General features: G+C 36.7%; 1 protein-coding gene and 1 pseudogene across 1 annotated transcript in view; both read right to left on the bottom strand.

Annotated features, from left to right (window-relative positions):
• PRKD1 (protein kinase D1) overlaps positions 1-17136 on the bottom strand; it is a 314111-nt gene that overhangs the window by 252986 nt on the left and 43989 nt on the right.
• On the bottom strand, positions 13277-13827 carry LOC121100277 (annotated as a pseudogene).

Genomic DNA, 17136 nt, shown 5'->3' on the forward strand with positions numbered 1-17136 from the left:
ATATTTGTCCCATGTCTTCCTTAACACACTTCGTTGGGACATGATATTACAAATATATATGAGGAACTGTTATGCACTGTAGCTGCTTATGTCTAACTAGGAAAACAAGATCTGTGGGAGGAATGATAAAACACAATGGCAGCAGAGACACAGAATGATACAACCAACTCTCTACATGCCCAGGGGAGAGACATGACACATACCAATGGGAGACGGGGGCAATCAGAAAGGAGGTAACTGGAAAGTAGTTCCAAAAGTTGAGATATACAGGATGGAAAGGATTTAAATAGGCAAAAGGAAAGGCAAACAATAGACCTACACAGGATTTAGAGAAAAGAAAGTGGCAGAGCTAGAAAGTTAAAGTCACTGGGGAATGAAGTTAGAAACAAGAAGAAAACGACTAGAGTGGATTCTGAGCTTTGGATTTTATTTTTGTTTTTTAATTGAGGTATAACTGACATATGACATTATGTCAGTTTCAGGTATACAACATGATTCAGTTGTCATATACGCTATGGAATGATCACCACAGTAAGTCTAATTACTATCCATCACCACACAAAAAATGTACAAAAAAGTAAAAAAAAAAAATGTTTTTCTTGTGAGAAGAAATTTTATGACTTACTTTCTTGGCAATCTTCAAGTATTCACTATAATACTATTGACTATGTCAACATGCTGTACTAGCCATGACTTAATTATTTTAATTAAAAGTCTATAACTGAAATTTTTTGTATTTGAAACCTTTTGACCTCCTTCCCTCTAGTAACCACCATTCTGTTCTCTGTTTGTATGGTTTTGTTTTGTTTGCTTTGTTTTTTAGATTCCATTTATAAGTGAAATCACACAGTATTTGTCTTTCTCTATCTGACTTATTTCACTTAGCATAATTTTCTTAAGGCCCATCTATGTTACTGCAATTGGCATGATTTCATGCCTTTTATGGCTAAGTGGTATTGTATATGTATGTCACATCTTTATCCATTCATCCATTGATGAAGTCTTAGGTTGTTTCCAAATGTTGGCTATTATAAATAATGCTGCAATGAACATAGGAGTGCATATATATTTTCAAATTTGTGGGGTTTTTTCTTCAGATAAATACCGAGAAATGGAATTGCTATATTATATGGTAGTTCTATTTTTAATTTTTTGAGGAATCTCAATGCTGTTTTCCATAGAGGAGGCACCAATTTACATTCCCACCAACAGTGCACAGGGTCCTCCACATATTCACCAACATTTGTTATTTCTTATCTTTCTGACAATAGCCATTCTAATACATGTGAGGTGGTATCTCCTTATGGTTTTGATTTGCATTTCCCTGATGATTAGTGATGGTAAGCATCTTTTCATGCACCTGCTGTCCATCTGTATGTCTTCTTTGGAGAAATATCTCTGCTCATTTTTTAAAATCAGATTGTTTGTGATTTTGCTATTGGGTTGAGTTCTTTATATATTTTGGATATTAACCCTTTACCAGATATTTGATTTGCCAATATTTTTTCCCATTTGGTAGATTGCCTTTCATTTTATTGATAGTTTTCTTTGCTGCACAGAAGTTTTTTAGTTTGAGGTAGTCCCACTTGTTTATATTTTTGCTTTTGTTGCCTTTTCTTTTGGAGTCAGGTCCAAAAAATCATTGCCAAGTCAAATGTCAAAGAGCTTGTTGCCTATGTTTTCTTCTAGGAGTTTCAAGTCTTAAATTCAAATCTTTAATCCATTTTGAGTTAATTTTTGTGTATGGTGTAAGATAGTAGCTTAGTTTCCTTCTTTTGCATGTGGCTGCCCAGTTTTCCCAACACCATTTATTAAGGAGACTGTCCTTTCCACATCGTATATTCTTGCCTTCTTTGTCATAAAATTACATACTAATATCCCTGATGAACACAGACGCAAAATCCTCAACAAATATTAGTAAACCAAATTCAACAATATATTAAAAGGATCATATATAACAATCAAGTTAGATTTATTCCAGGGATACAAAGATGGTTCAACACTTACAAATCAATCAACATGATACAGCATATTAACAAAATAAAAGATAAAATCATATAATCATCTCAATAGATGCAGATAAACCATATGACAAAATTCAACATTCATTTGTGATAAAAACTCAACAAAATGGGTATAGAGGCAATGTACCTCAACATAATAAATACCATATATAGCAAACCCACAGCTATCATTATACTCAATGGTGAAAGACTAAAAACTCCTTCATAAGACAAGGAATGGTGAAGAAAGACCTGGGCAAGGATGGCCACTACCCCCACTTTTATTCAAGAAAGTATTAGAAGTCTTAGCCACAACAATTAAGCAAGGAAAAAAAATAAACGGCTTCCAAATTGGAAAGGAAGAAAGAAAACTGTCACTATTTGCAGATGATGTGACATTATATACAGAAAACCCTAAAGACTCCAACAAAAAATTATTAAAACTAATAAATTCAGTAAAGTTACAGAGTACAAAATTAATGAACAAAAATCTGTTGTTTCTATCAGAAAAAGAAATTAAGAAAATAATCCATTTACAATTGCATCAAAAGAATAAAATACCTGAGTACATTTAACCAAGAAGGTGAAAGACCTGTACCCTAAAAGCTATAAGACACTGATGCAAGAAACTGAAAAAGACAAAAATAAATGAAAAGATATTCCATGTTCATGGATTGGAAGAATAATATTGCTAAAATGTTCATACTACCCAAAGCATAGTACAGTTTCAGTGCAATGCTTGCCAGAATTCCATTGGCATTTTTCACAAAAATCAAGGAATATTAAAATCTGTATGGAACCACAAAAGACCCCAAATAGTGGGACACCTGGGTGGCTCAGTCGATCAAGCATCTGACTCTTGGTTTGGCTCAGGTTATGATCTCAGGGTCATGAGATCGAGCCCTGCATCAGGCTCTATGCTCAGCGTGGATTCTGCTTGAGATTCTCTCTCTCCATCTGCCTCTGCCCCCCCCACTCACACCATGCACGCTGTCTTTCTAAAATAAATGAATAAATAAAATCTTTAAAAAAAAATACCAAATAGTCAAAGAAATTTTGAGAAAGAAAAACAAAGCTGGAGGTATAACATGCATATATGGCCAATTAATTTACAACAAAGGAGGTAAGAATATACAATTTGGATTTTGTTTTGAGGCTTATATACCCAATGCCCAATAATGTTTGGCTTGTGGTAGACACTCAACTCTAGAAACCCTCATTTCATCTCCACTCGACATTGGCATTCTACACCCACAGCCTCACCTCAAAAGCTGTCCTGATAACTGCTGCACATTTTAAATCTTAGAAGTCGGGTGCCTGGGTGGCTCAGTTGGTTAAGCATCTGCCTTCAACTCAGGTCATGACTCCAGAGTCCCAGAATCAAGTCCCACATCGGTCTCCCCAGTCAGCAGGGAGTCTGCTTCTCCCTCTGGTCCTCTCCCTTCTCATGTTCTCTCTCTCTTTCACTCTCTCTCAAATAAATAAATAAAATCTTTTTAAAAAATAAAATAAAATCTTAGAAATCAATCTTCTCACTGTGTTTAATCTTTCTGGCTCTCTCAAAACTTCCCTCGTACTACACCTTCTCTTCAATGTGATAGAAACTTTACTCTCGCAGTCTATAAACCCCCTCCCGATATCATTCTTTAGAGAAGGCAGCAGAAAACAAAGAAAGCAAATAAATATAAACTTAAAACTTTGAAGGTGCTATAAGATAAACAGAGTATAACAAAAGAGAGTATGGGGAGGCCTATTTACATAGCATGGTCAGAGGAAAACTCTCCGAGGAGTGACATTTAAGATAAGACATGAGGGAGGAGAAGGAGCCAACTTTGGCAAGAAGGGGATAGGGTGTTCCAGTCAGAGGGAACAGCACGTACAAAGCCTTGTAGGCGAGAAAGATCCTGGCCTCGTGGAGGCACAGAAAGGTGGCCAGTGTGGCTGGTATACAGTGGTCAAGGGACGGAATAGAAGGAAAGGTCAGACAGGTGGCAGGGGTCAAATCACACAAGGCTTTGTGAACTGTGATAAGGAGTTTGAATCTTAGGCTAACTGTAACTGGACTTAACTGAAATGCTTTAAGAAGGAAGGTAACATGGTCAAATCTGTTGTTACAAGATAACTGTGAGAGTGATTCACAGAGATGGCACTAGCCGTGGCACTCGGGGTAGAATGGGTATGGGGCTACATAACGGAGGTTTCTGACACTCTGTCTAGTATAGTACCCGGCACATGCTGAATGTCCCAAAAATAAATGACAGAAGTAATGGATAAGTGAGGCAACAACCTGTGAAGCTAGAAGTGGCAGTCACAAATAAGTCTCAGAATGATTAGTCTGGCAACTGTGTTTTAGACAGAGAATCTATGTCGGGAGAACGTTAGTCATAGACCCTGAATATCTGGACCACTCAAAAACAGTCTACAGTTGACTATGCCTTCCGAAATTTAGAGTCAAGCTTTATAGACTTTCCATATTCCAAAATAGCAGAGCAGAGCAGGGATCTTATTTATATGCAAAAAGGATTAAACCACTCTATGTAAGCTGTTCTGGAGTTTAATAAGAGTCTTTGTTTGTTTATCTTGTGTCTGGCCAAGTGTGTGTGTGTGTGTGTGTGTGTGTGTGTGTAATATATGTGTTTAGAGATGCCGAAGACTGATGGTCAATCAAGAGAAACCCACACTGAAATTGTTAAGAGCTGGGAAGTGAGCCAGTTTGCAATCACTATAGGAACTGCTCAAGCTGAGTTCCTTGTTGCCATTCTGGTAATGAGCATTCCTCAAAGGATGCCACTTTGCATAGCTTAGTCCTCTCCCGATGCAAAATATGTCACTTCTGAAATCAGGCTGAATTGTTTTAAAAAGGAGTGTCAATAAAATTAAGCTCAACCTATTCACTGATTACAAGAACAATAAAAATAAATGGTGGCCCTTATGCTGTAAAAAAGTCCACCAGAAATATATGGAAGAAAATACACTTTGAGAGATTTAGCTCTGAATCTGATCTTCACTGCACTTTTTTTTTTCATCTGCTTTTCATGGAATCATTTAAGAGGGGAAAGGGGGGTGAAAAATTCATCAATTCATAGTAGGAATCTTTCCTCAGAAGTAATGAAGAAGAGAAAGATATTTTCTTGGAGTAAAGTGGAACTTTTCAAAAATATATATTATTATAAAAAGCCAAATGGACAGATTACTTAGATAAATTCACATTCTCTTCGGAAACGTCTTCACAGAACAATGAAACTCTAAGCATAGTAATATCAATTTATTATTTCCAGTTCCTATGGAAACATGCATTCAACTTACAGAGGCCAACCAACGTGCACACAAGTGCAAAGCAAGTACACTTAGGCAGAAATCATATAATTTTTATCTCTAGGAAAATGAGCACTGAGGTATCAGAAACAATTGCCAAGAAGGGCCTACAGTCACTATGAAATGTTCTCTGAAGCTACTAGTCACTAGTGCCATTAGGAAAACAAAAGCAAAAACATAATCCCTCACTTTGTAGTCCCACAGGTGGAAATGCCATATATAAACAAACATCACACATAGAAATATGAAGGCTGAGAAAGACTAGGCCAAATTCAAAAAAAGAAAGAGAGAAAGACTGAAAGAAAGACTGATTTACATATGAATACTGCCTTGTTCAATAAATCTCAGTATTTAAAAATAAATCTCCTAAATAAGGTCATATAAATCAGAGTACATACAGTACTTGTTTACAAAGCTGTTAGTTATGCAGAACCTGTGACCTCAAAGAGAGATAATTAGGTAAAAGTATAAATATGTTTAAATCAATCAGTAAATATTTGTTGGGACTCTATGCTAAGCACTACGCTAAGGTCTGTAAGGGAAAAAAAATGAATTTTAATTCATTTGACAAGAACTTATTGTGCATTTCTGTTGTGCCATGTACTAAGACAACTATCAGGGAACATAAAATAGATAAGAGAGCACTCTAGCAAAATGGAAATTGTTTGCAATATAATTTATGGGCAACACATGCTACTGGAATGGCATTATAAGAGGAAAAATGGGCCAAATGAACAATACAGACATGCACGCTAATATTTTCAGAAGAGAGAGATCGTGGAGGCTTAGTTGGTAAGAGAGGTTTTCACAAAGGAGGTGAGAACTGACTTGGGTTTGAATAATGGATGAAGGGAAGTGGACAGTGAATGCAACTGACAAAGGTGATGGAGCAGGAATTCACGAGGTTGGTCTGGGCACTAGAAAAAACCTGACGAGGGGAGAGACAATGATGGGAGAGCTAGGCTGGGGCCAGAAAGAGAACTGCCCCTACTGGATAAGGTGTTTTACTTTGGAGTGATGCAAAGCTCTGGAAGTAGAGATAGGTGGTGGATGTACAACACTGATGGTTCTGAGAATTTTACCTCAGCAAATTTTTTTAATGTTCATGATGATGATAAAATTATTACTGTTGTTAATTGCAAAATATTGGAAATATCGAAACACCCAACCATGCAGAGACTGGATGTTGGAAATCCATACAATAACACTGGAAAGTACCCTTGATTAAAAAAAAAAAACTGAATATTTTCTAAATATAATATGACAGGAAAGTATTTAATGACACAGAAATAGATTCATAGCGTAGTGTATAACAAAGCAAATCCCAAAACAGTTTACCATATCAAATCTATAATAAAAAGAGTGGAATGATATAGTCTGAGTGTTACAATCATGAATGATTTCAATTTTCCTTTTCCTTATTTTTCATTGCAAACATCTAAAAAGCTGCTTTTAAGGTAATTTTTATTAAAAATGTGTTTTCATGTAAAATACAGAATTCTATCAGAAGAGACTCATTGCAGATCTGGAATTTAGCAAGATGATTCAGGATCCTTTTCTAGAGAGCCAGGCATAAAGTAAAAAAATTGCACACAACCTGGGACTTTTAAGTAGCAACTTGTAACATTTGCTGGAATTAAAATAAGCTTCAGGTGACTAGCTTACTCCGTAGCACATTTTCAACGATTTTCTTTCTTTTTTTTTTAATCTGATGATATTTATTCTCAACTCTGCCTGAGAGTGACAACATGAAGACTAGCCTATTTCTCCACTGTTTTTCTGTTTGTTTTTTTTTTTTTAAGATTTTATTTATTTATTCAACAGAGATAGAGACAGCCAGCGAGAGAGGGAACACAAGCAGGGGGAGTGGGAGAGGAAGAAGCAGGCTCATAGCGGAAGAGCCTGATGTGGGGCTCGATCCCAGAACGCCGGGATCACACCCTGAGCCGAAGGCAGACGCTGCTTAACCGCTGTATCACCCAGGCGCCCCTGTTTTTCTGTTTTTAAAAGTATGTCGAATAACACTGACTTCCATGTAGTCCATGGTCTTCCCCCTTTTCTTTTGACTTACAGTGCTTGTTTTTCTTTGAAGGTCTTGCCACAGAAAGGGCTCTTCCTCTCAAAATACGAAATTCACCGTCACTGCTCACTTCCTCCTTTCCTCATTCTTAACGACTCCCCTTGAATATGGTTAACTTATGCCACTAGAGTCATCAACTCCAGGTTATTTTCATTTCTTCTCCTTAGTATTACCAAGGTGGGGTAAAAATAAAGGCAATCAGATGAAACCCTTACCCTTAGTTCAGATTTCCTCCATATTTCATGAAATCCATCGAACAAATGCCCAGATTATATTTCACAGTAAGATGAGCAAAAGCACACCTCTTCAGCTGTAGGCCCCTTTCCTTGTACATTCACGGATGCCGAAATCAGAACCTACAGTTCGGGAGCTACACACAGTTGCATCTTGTTTTGAGTTTTTGTTTGCAAACTGTCAGTAAGATCAGAATAAATTGCATGATATGCAGTCCAATATGTATATTCTTGAGCACATCTCAATGTATCCACCAAAAAATATTCATAGCTGCAGGTGTACAAAAAAAAAGGCAGAATTATGGCTTGATTTGCCTTGATAAGCATGGCAATTTTCTGTACACTTTTCATAAAGTGCTAATCAATTTCAGCTCAAAATAGATTGAAACACCCAACAGATTGCTGCCATAGTCCACAAATGTTTGTCATTCGTAGGCTGTGGCAATAATGTGAATTCTGAGGAAGAAAACTGCAACTGAACTATACCTTGTAAAAATCCCTTCCGTTTGTCTTAATAACCCCTGAAGCAATGCTAAGAATTATTTTGAAATCACATAAGTTTGAATTTTCCATTTCTTTCTTGGTACTTCTAAGTATTGCTTGACACACAGTAATATCTGCTGTAAGTATGGTTATAGATGGATTATATTTAGAACTCAGTGTAATGATGATATTTAAGAATCAGATATCACATCCATATTGTTTAATATTCTAAAATATAATTACAGACCTCACATTCAATTTGGAACTGAATCATCACAGACTTCTGCAATAAATTACTCTTTGTATCTTTATCTGTTAAATATAGAATAATTTTTTGATAATGTTTTGTCAATATTCTAGTCCTTCCATTAAGGTTATTTCACAAACACTTACAGGTGTTAATATTCATATTAACGCACCTTTCCGAGTAGCAGCGCTCCTGCCATATGAATCTTTCATCTGCCTGGGATGTTTTGCCAAACACAAGTGCCAAAACTTTGTTGAGCACTGTCACACTCCTACAAGGGATCCTCTGCTCAAAACTGAGCATATACTTTCCCTTTCGTTAAGTGTGAGAAGCAAATGGTAATGACATTTAGATCTGGGTACGATATGCTCTCCATGTAAAGTAGGGAATTAAATGAGAACAGATAACATTTCAAATTTTCACACCTTCCTCTTTAAAACTACAAAAGCGATAATATAATTTGGGGGGGATAGAAGGTACACAGTTTGGACTTAGAAAAAAAAAGAGTACTTGAGGGGCGCCTGGGTGGCTCAGTCAGTTAAGCGTCTGCCTATGGCTCAGGTAGTGATCCCGGGGTCCTTGGATCAAGTCCCACATCCGGCTCCCTACTCTGTGGGACACTGATTCTCCCTCTGCATCTGCGTCTCTCTGTCTCTCATGAATAAATAAATAAAATCTAAAAAAAGAAAAGAAAAGAAGAGTACTTGAAAGTTGTGACTTAAAGCAACTTCTGTGATCGCCATCTGCCAAAATATTTATCACCAAAATTAGAGGCAGTAGAGCTTCACAGACCCAGTCTCTGTAGTCAGAAAGCCTGAGTTTTTAAGTTGACTTGGCCATTAAATATGTGACCTTGAACAATTCACTATATCTGCTTCCCCATCTATAAAAGGGGGATTATGAATAACTCATGATAAGTGAGATAATGCATGCAAAGTTCTGAGGATTAAATGAGATAATACATACCAAGTTCTTAGCAAAGTAGGTTCCAGTCAATTCTTAGTAAACATTAGCTGTTCCTATCAGCATCATCACCGTCATCATCATCATTTGAAAGAGCAGTTCTAGACCCACGCTGTGAGTATGATGGTAAGTGTTCTGACCTGCTGTATGTCAACTGTCTACCAAAGTGTTTGTTTCTAGGTCTGGGTCCTCATGACTCACACATATTAACCTATTTTCTAAAAGAGATGATAACATGTTTGGAAATCCAGGCAGCTCCGCATGAAATGGTAAACCTCTTGGCCCAAACTACCATCCACTAATCTTGTTAAAACAAGGGTGAAAAGGGTATGTAAAAAATGTGAAACACACTTAGAAAGTGTTCCTGACTCGCCTATACAAATGGAAAACTGTCTTTTCCTAATTCTAGATCTAATATAACAGTAGCTGTATTCATTGATAAGCTGTTCCCATAACGTCATTCTTCTCACTCATTAGTGTCATCTCTGGAATTTAGCTGGACAGTCACCTGCACGGAGCCATGAGAGTTTCAAGAGCCACTGAGCAAAAAGTTTATGCATTCTGACCTTGAAAAATTGAATCGGATGTTGTTTCTGGAGAGGAAACTCAGTTATTTACCCAATGAAGAAACAAAAACACACCATTCAGGAAAAACTTACTAATGTACTTAAAATGTAACCACAAAAATACATTTCAAATCTTCTTAAATAATTACTACAGTCAAAAGGAAAACAGCTGACTGCTGACTCAAAAGCCATTTAAAATCTCCACACCAAATATCCTCCTTTTCTTTCTTCCCCTTTAGCATAGTTCTGTTTGATAGTTGCTATGGAGCAAATCGATTCACAAAAGCAGTCAAAGCAGAAATATATTCAAGTGAATTCAGGTTATTCAAATATATATATGTATTTTAGACATTGTTTTCCCGAGATCACACAGAGTGCTTTGCCAATTTCCCCCGACACTCTATTAATGTACTTGTGTTTTTCTTCAAAATGCCAAAACACGAGCACAAACAGCTTCGTGTGATAAATTATCACCTCGTTCACTTTTCCAAAGACAATTTAAATACAAGTTATAGACGAAGGTTGCAAGCGTTGCTTTATAAGTAAATTTGATGTTGCTTATACTCCTTTTCTCCTACAATTAGAGGCACTTCTCCTCAAGGGCAAGCTTTTGGAACTTGAGCTAGATATAGTTACAACTAAACTTTACGGCATATTTTGCAGAGAGCAAAGCAAGATCACAATATGTACAAAAATGCTTTGTATGTAATAAATATTCAACATGCAGTTGTGAATTCATTTGAGTAAATACCCTTCACATACAAAGGATGTTTGAAATATTTGTTTTAAAAAGTGCCTGGGGGCACCTGGGTGGCTCAGTCCTTAAGCGTCTGCCTTCGGCTCAGGGCGTGATCCCGGCATGATGGGATCGAGCCCCACATCAGGCTCCTCCGCTGGGAGCCTGCTTCTTCCTCTCCCACTCCCCCTGCTTGTGTTCCCTCTCTCACTGGCTGTCTCTATCTCTGTCAAATAAATAAATAAAAATCTTTTTAAAAAAATGATTAAAAAGTGCCTGAACACATCACACAAGACAGCTGTTAGCCATTTTTTTATCAGTAATTTACACAAGTAGAGGTGCATGCACCCCAGAAATGAGCAAGAAAAACCACTGTATAGAGAAAGAAAATGGAGATTATGTTCATACTCAATAATTTCATATTGTTATTCTTACCTTTATAAAATATATTGTTTTATTTTGTAAGTTGTATTACTACAGTATCATTTATTAATACAGATCACATATATAGGAATATGTGATCAACTTTATTTTCACGAATGGTGTGGATGTTCAAAAAAGTTTGAAGAACTACACAAAATGGAAACCTCTTCATTCACAGATCAAATTCATGCAGTTATTTTACGTTATTAAGATCTGTTCTCTAACAGTTTTATCAAACGTAGCTGCCGGTGTATTAATACAGGTTTTCACTGCCTGGCAGTCCACCTAGTAAAAGCTGCATGTGTCTTAAATAGCAGGTTGCTTTGTAATCTTACACGTTTCAGCTTTAAGTTTTAGCTCCTATTTTAGTTTTAGTTTCAGTTTTAGTTTAGTTTGGTTTTGGTTTTAGATCAATGAGAGGAAAAATAAAGACCAACGATGAATATGTGTATATTGTCTTTATATCTATACAGATTTTACAGTGAAAGATACAATGCACTTATCTTAGGCAAACTTCTGAACATTCCTAAGCCTTAGTTTTTACACCTATAAAATGGAGATAATGCCTCAAGGACAGATAAAATTGGCAGGCGGAGTAGGGGCGAGGGAGTCCACAAGAGCCCAGATGGGAGGAAGTATTAGGATTATTAAAGTCCAAGAATCATACATAAATCAGAAAGCAAGTGTTTGCAATAATGTGGAGAAAATGGAACCCTGATCCTTTGCTGGTGGGGGATGTAAAATGTCGCAGTCTCTGTGACAGTTTGGTGGTTCCTCAAAACAGTTAACACTGAATCACCACATGACCCAGTAATTCCACTCCTAGGTATATATCCAAAAGAAGGGGAAACAGGTATTCAAAAAGATACTTGTACACCCACGTTCTTAGCAGTATTATTCATAAACAACCCAAGTGTCCACAGAGGAATATATAAACAATTTACAGTATATACATATAATGGAATATTATTCAACCATAGAAAGGAGTGAAGTTCTGATACATGCTACAACACACAGGAGCCTTTAAAACATTACATTAAGTAAAACAAACCAGTCACAAAAGGACAGATACTAGATGATTCCACTCATATGAAATATCTACAATAGGCAAGTTCAGAGAGACACAAAGATTGGATAGAACTTACCAGGGGTTAGAGGGAGGAAGGGTTGGAGGGTTATTGCCTAATGGGTATAGAGTTGCTATTGGGGTGTTGAAAAAGTTTGGGAACTAGACAGTTGATTGCACAACACCATGAATATACTTAATGCCATTGAACTGTATATTTAAAATGAATAAAGTGGTAAATTTATGTTTCATGTATTTTATCACAATAAACATTTTTTAAAAATAAAAATAAAATTATATTATTATATCCTCTCTAGTATAATTCTTTCTACTCTACTCTCCTCCACTTTACAGTAAAAATTCTTGAAATGGTTGTCTTGGCTCCTAGCCTCCACTTCTGACGTAACTCAGCAACCCACTTCAACCTGCCCTGGGCCCCACAGCACTCCTGAAATGCCTTCCACCAAGCACACCACGCAGCACCTTGCTGCCAAACCCTTCCCTGAGAGCCTACTGACTACCACCTCATTCCAAAAACACCCTGCTCCCTTTCTTGAAAGGACACTCTAGGTTCTCCTCCTCCCTCTCTTACCCACGCCTGCTAAGCTTTGTTTTTGTTTGCTGCTTTGGGGGTTTTTTGGTTTGTTTTGTGTTTTGTTGGTTTGGGTAGGTTTGATTATGCGTTGTCATCCTCTGTTCACTCTTCCATTTTTTTCCCCTTAGGTTCCTTATTTTGGACCTCTTTTCATCCCAATTCACGGACCCTCACTAGGGTTTTCTATCCCCTCCCAATGCTTCAATGAAGATGGTTGTGTTTTCCCAAACACTCTCCTCTCTTCTCTGTCCTTACCTTGGTGAACTGCTCCACCATTCACTCAATAGTCCAAGCCATAATGTCATCCTTTTCCCTCCCCCACACACACTTATACACACCACACACACACACACACACACACACACTCAATATTCTTAAATCTTAGGTCTAGCTTTAAAAAAAAATCCAAATCAATATAGCTTTAATTGCATCTTTAAAATATCACAAATAAATACTCTAGATTTTCTTCAGATCGAATAAATCTTTCGCCTTGGTTACTAAAATATCACAACTGAGTCTGAAAAATCAACCGACATCTTGCTGTTTCTATAGCTGGGCAACTTAAATCTTATTCATCAGCCTGCTGAACTGTTCCTTTTTCAGAAACATATACACCATCCAAAAATTTTCTGATATCCTTGTTTTTAACTGCTGTGGCTTGCTGAATAAAAACAGCTGAGTTGGATACAAGGTCAAGGTCATTTCCTTCAAGCATTAACTCAACTTTCTTGAAATACCAAACAAGCAACACTTAGTCTTATCCGAACCCTGCATATATATGTTTCACCCAAGAAATTTCTGATTTCAACAAGAGAACCATTCTCCTGAATAACAATGTTGATGGGGAAGTAAGCATGGATAGACCTCATCCTGTAAGGGAAGCCCAGCGTAACGCCCTTGATCATGTTCTGTGCACAACCACAGACAGTGAGAACAATAGCCAGTTCTTTCCTAGTTCCTCAGCATTTGTCAATCCAGAGCCTCTTCTTTTTCTGAGATTGAATTCTATACTGATGTGACTGAAGTCCCTTCGCAGGGTTCCTCTGGGGTCCTTCAGAGTGATGATGCTGACATTTTTTGGAATGTCAGCAGTCTGATTGCTGAGAATGGTCTTCATTCTCACCGTAGATGTGGCAAAGAGCAAGTCTAGCTTTTTAATAGTTCTGGAATTCACTCACTCCTTTCTATCCCCACAAACAACGTCAGTTATTGTCCCCATGATGCTGCTACCTTATTAAGTGATGGTCCTGCCTCTCATTCCATTTCAGTCTCTTCTCTTCAGTGAATCCAGAATCAAATTTCTGAAGCACACATCTCTCCATACTACTTTCCCCAATAAAAATCTTGCATGGTTCTTCACGGCCAGAATCATGCTACAAGGCGGTATGTATCTTCATAATGTAGCCTCACCTTACCTATGGCATCTTTCCTCTCCCCCACACTAAACTCAGTGTTCCAAGCACAGCAAACTACTCTCAGTTACTAAGCCATGTTTTCTGAGCCCTATAGGCATGCCACCAAACCTGGACATAAGACAGTGAACAAGAAACCATGCATTCCAGGACAACAGACATGAAGGACTAGCCCAGAAAACGGGAATGGAAGGCTCCATCTATAGGCCTCTGCATTTATTGCTCCCTCCATTTTCTCCTTCAACAATTTCACCTCATGAACTTATATTTTTCATTAAACAAAGCTACTAGTTCTTCCACAAACTGTTTCCTGATGCCCCAAAAAAGAAACCCTGAACTCCCCAAACCCTACATTTTTCTATTATACTCTTATTTACTCCTTCATAATCTTTATAGTACCTTACTGTAATTTTCTGTTTGTTACTCTCCTCCCACTCCACTCCAATTGACCTTAAATCCCTTGAGAACAAGACTTAACTTATTCATCATTATATATCTTCACCCAGCTCAGTCTCTTACACAATAGTAAGCTGTCAATAAATATGTGAATAAATCAATGTTTCTGGATTATGAATTAATAACCATTAAAAAGCAAAGGAGCTCTCAAATACATATTTGAACATGGTGATTTCAAAACTTTAGTTAGCTTTTAATTATTCTACAAATAATAATTTACAATACCCAATGTTTTCTACCAAAAATAAACAAAATAGACAATTTAGGAACAAGTGACTTGCCATTGAGCCTTAACTAGATTTTCTAATGTATCTGCATTTGATCAGTAATCATGTATTATATCATAACCCCATTAGAGGTCCAAGACCAATCCTAGGTATCTATTCTGTAGAAACAATTACGGGTATAAATAAATAAGCTCCAGTCTAAAAATTATACCTTCTCTCTCTCTCTCTCTTTTTTTTATGGTGGCAAAATACACATACTATAAAATTTACTATCTTAACCATTTTTAGCTGTATAGTTTAGAAGGGGTAAGTATATTCATTGTTATGCAACCAATCGCCAGAACTTTTTATCTCACAAAAGTGAAAATCTATACCCATTAAAGAACTCCCCATTTCTCCCTCTCCCCAGATCCTGGCACCCACCATTCTACTTTCTGTTTCTATGAATTTGACAACTCTAGAGACCTCATATAAGTGGAATCACGTGTATTTGTCTTTTTGCGGCTGGCTTATATAAACTTATCATGTTCTCAAGGTTCATCTACGTGTCATGTGTCAGAATTTCCTTCCTTTTTAAGGTTGAATAATATTTCATTCTATGTATATACCATGTCTTGTTTATCCATCTATCCATGGATAAGACACCTGGGTTGCCTCCACCTCTTAGCCACGGTCACCCATTTCTTGTAATAACAGAAAATAAATACATGATATCACAAGCATTAAAAATGAAGTAAAAGTTTACCAAAAAAGTAGTATTTTTCCATGTGTATATTTATTGCTTTTTTCTATAGATATTATTTTTAGATGAAATTTTCTTTGTGACTCACACTTTCACTAACAGACATATGTTTAACACAATCCAAACATCATGTCTGTTCTAAAAATGAATATTCATTCACTTTAATGACAAAGTAGCTCTTTTTAGCTACATTTAGAAGGAACTTACTTTGGGAAAAAACTTGCCTTCTGATTTCTGAGTATATTTGATTGACATATCATAAAATACTTTATTTCATGCATGAATATGTAAATGACTACGAGCCCTTTAGAGCTACATCTGAGATTTGTCACCCAAGTTTGCACAGTCCAGAGACCCCAAGACAGGGAACGAACATAAGCAAAAATGAATAAATTGCGAACACAATTCACAATTATGAAACTTCTGCAATCTGTCTTTACTCGCTGCTCTCAGATGCATCATTGTCAGTATCTGACCCCGTTAGGTGGCTGATAAGAGGATTTGGAAGGCCAGCAGATTTTATTTTTAACCTCTCCATATGGTTGACCTTCTAGTTTCAATGTGAGCATCATCTGCAGAGATGATCATCAAATGGCAACTCCTACCCTAAAATGTTTTGGGTAATTTTGTCAACTCAAAAATGATGCTCAGTTAAAGAACAATATGTACAGTGAGATCTTCCTTTTACTGAAAAGTTTGTACATAAATACATTTTAAAAGGTCTGCAGGTGTACAGACAAAAATGTCACGAGTAATTTACTGACATTAGGACTAAAAAAATTTTTTTCAAAATGTATGCAATGTTCTCCTTATACAATGAATAAAAGTTTAGAAGTAACTTTTGCTATGAGGATTTTCAGTGATCTAACTTCTCTTTTAATGTGAAACATATATGACAAATAATATTTCAAATGAAAACTGGAATGAAATACAGAAAGGTAATAAGACTTTATAAAAACATACATATATACACCAATGTATGAATATCTCAAGTCTAATGTTAGTCTAATACCAATGATAATAGAACATATTATGTTATTACATATTTCAAAATTAAAAGAGACACAAACTATTTTATCTACAATTTATAGTCCAAAATGTTATGAACCTTAAAGACACTGAAGATGATTCTCCATATATGAAACTTCTGCATATAAGAATAATATAATATTATTCACCCATCTATTTGCTCAATAAATATTTAATAGATGTTATACTGTTCCAGAGACAGATTCAAAGATACAGCTAACAATACAAAAAAGAGAGCAGTCTCAACACATCAAGGACTTCAGTCAGGTGACAAAGACAGATGCTAGCTGATCACCATACTACGTGAGCAGTTCACTCAGGGTACAAGAGAACGAGGCTGGGGGTTCAGAATGAAGCAAGCACAGAATTCCTCCCTGAAAGGTCAAAAAAAGGCACTCCACAAAGAAGATAAGGAAATTAAGCCTTGAGAATGAGTAAAAATCTACCTGGGGCTGAGCCCGGGTGTGCAAGTCTCTAGGCAGCGGGAACAAGTAGGCAAAGGTACAGAAATCGGTGAAAACTGCTTAAAATATTTTCCTTTGTAGGCTCTATTCCTCTGC

This window comes from Ursus maritimus, unplaced genomic scaffold (assembly GCF_017311325.1).
Source record: "Ursus maritimus isolate PB19 unplaced genomic scaffold, ASM1731132v1 scaffold_36, whole genome shotgun sequence".
NCBI lineage: Eukaryota > Metazoa > Chordata > Mammalia > Carnivora > Ursidae > Ursus > Ursus maritimus.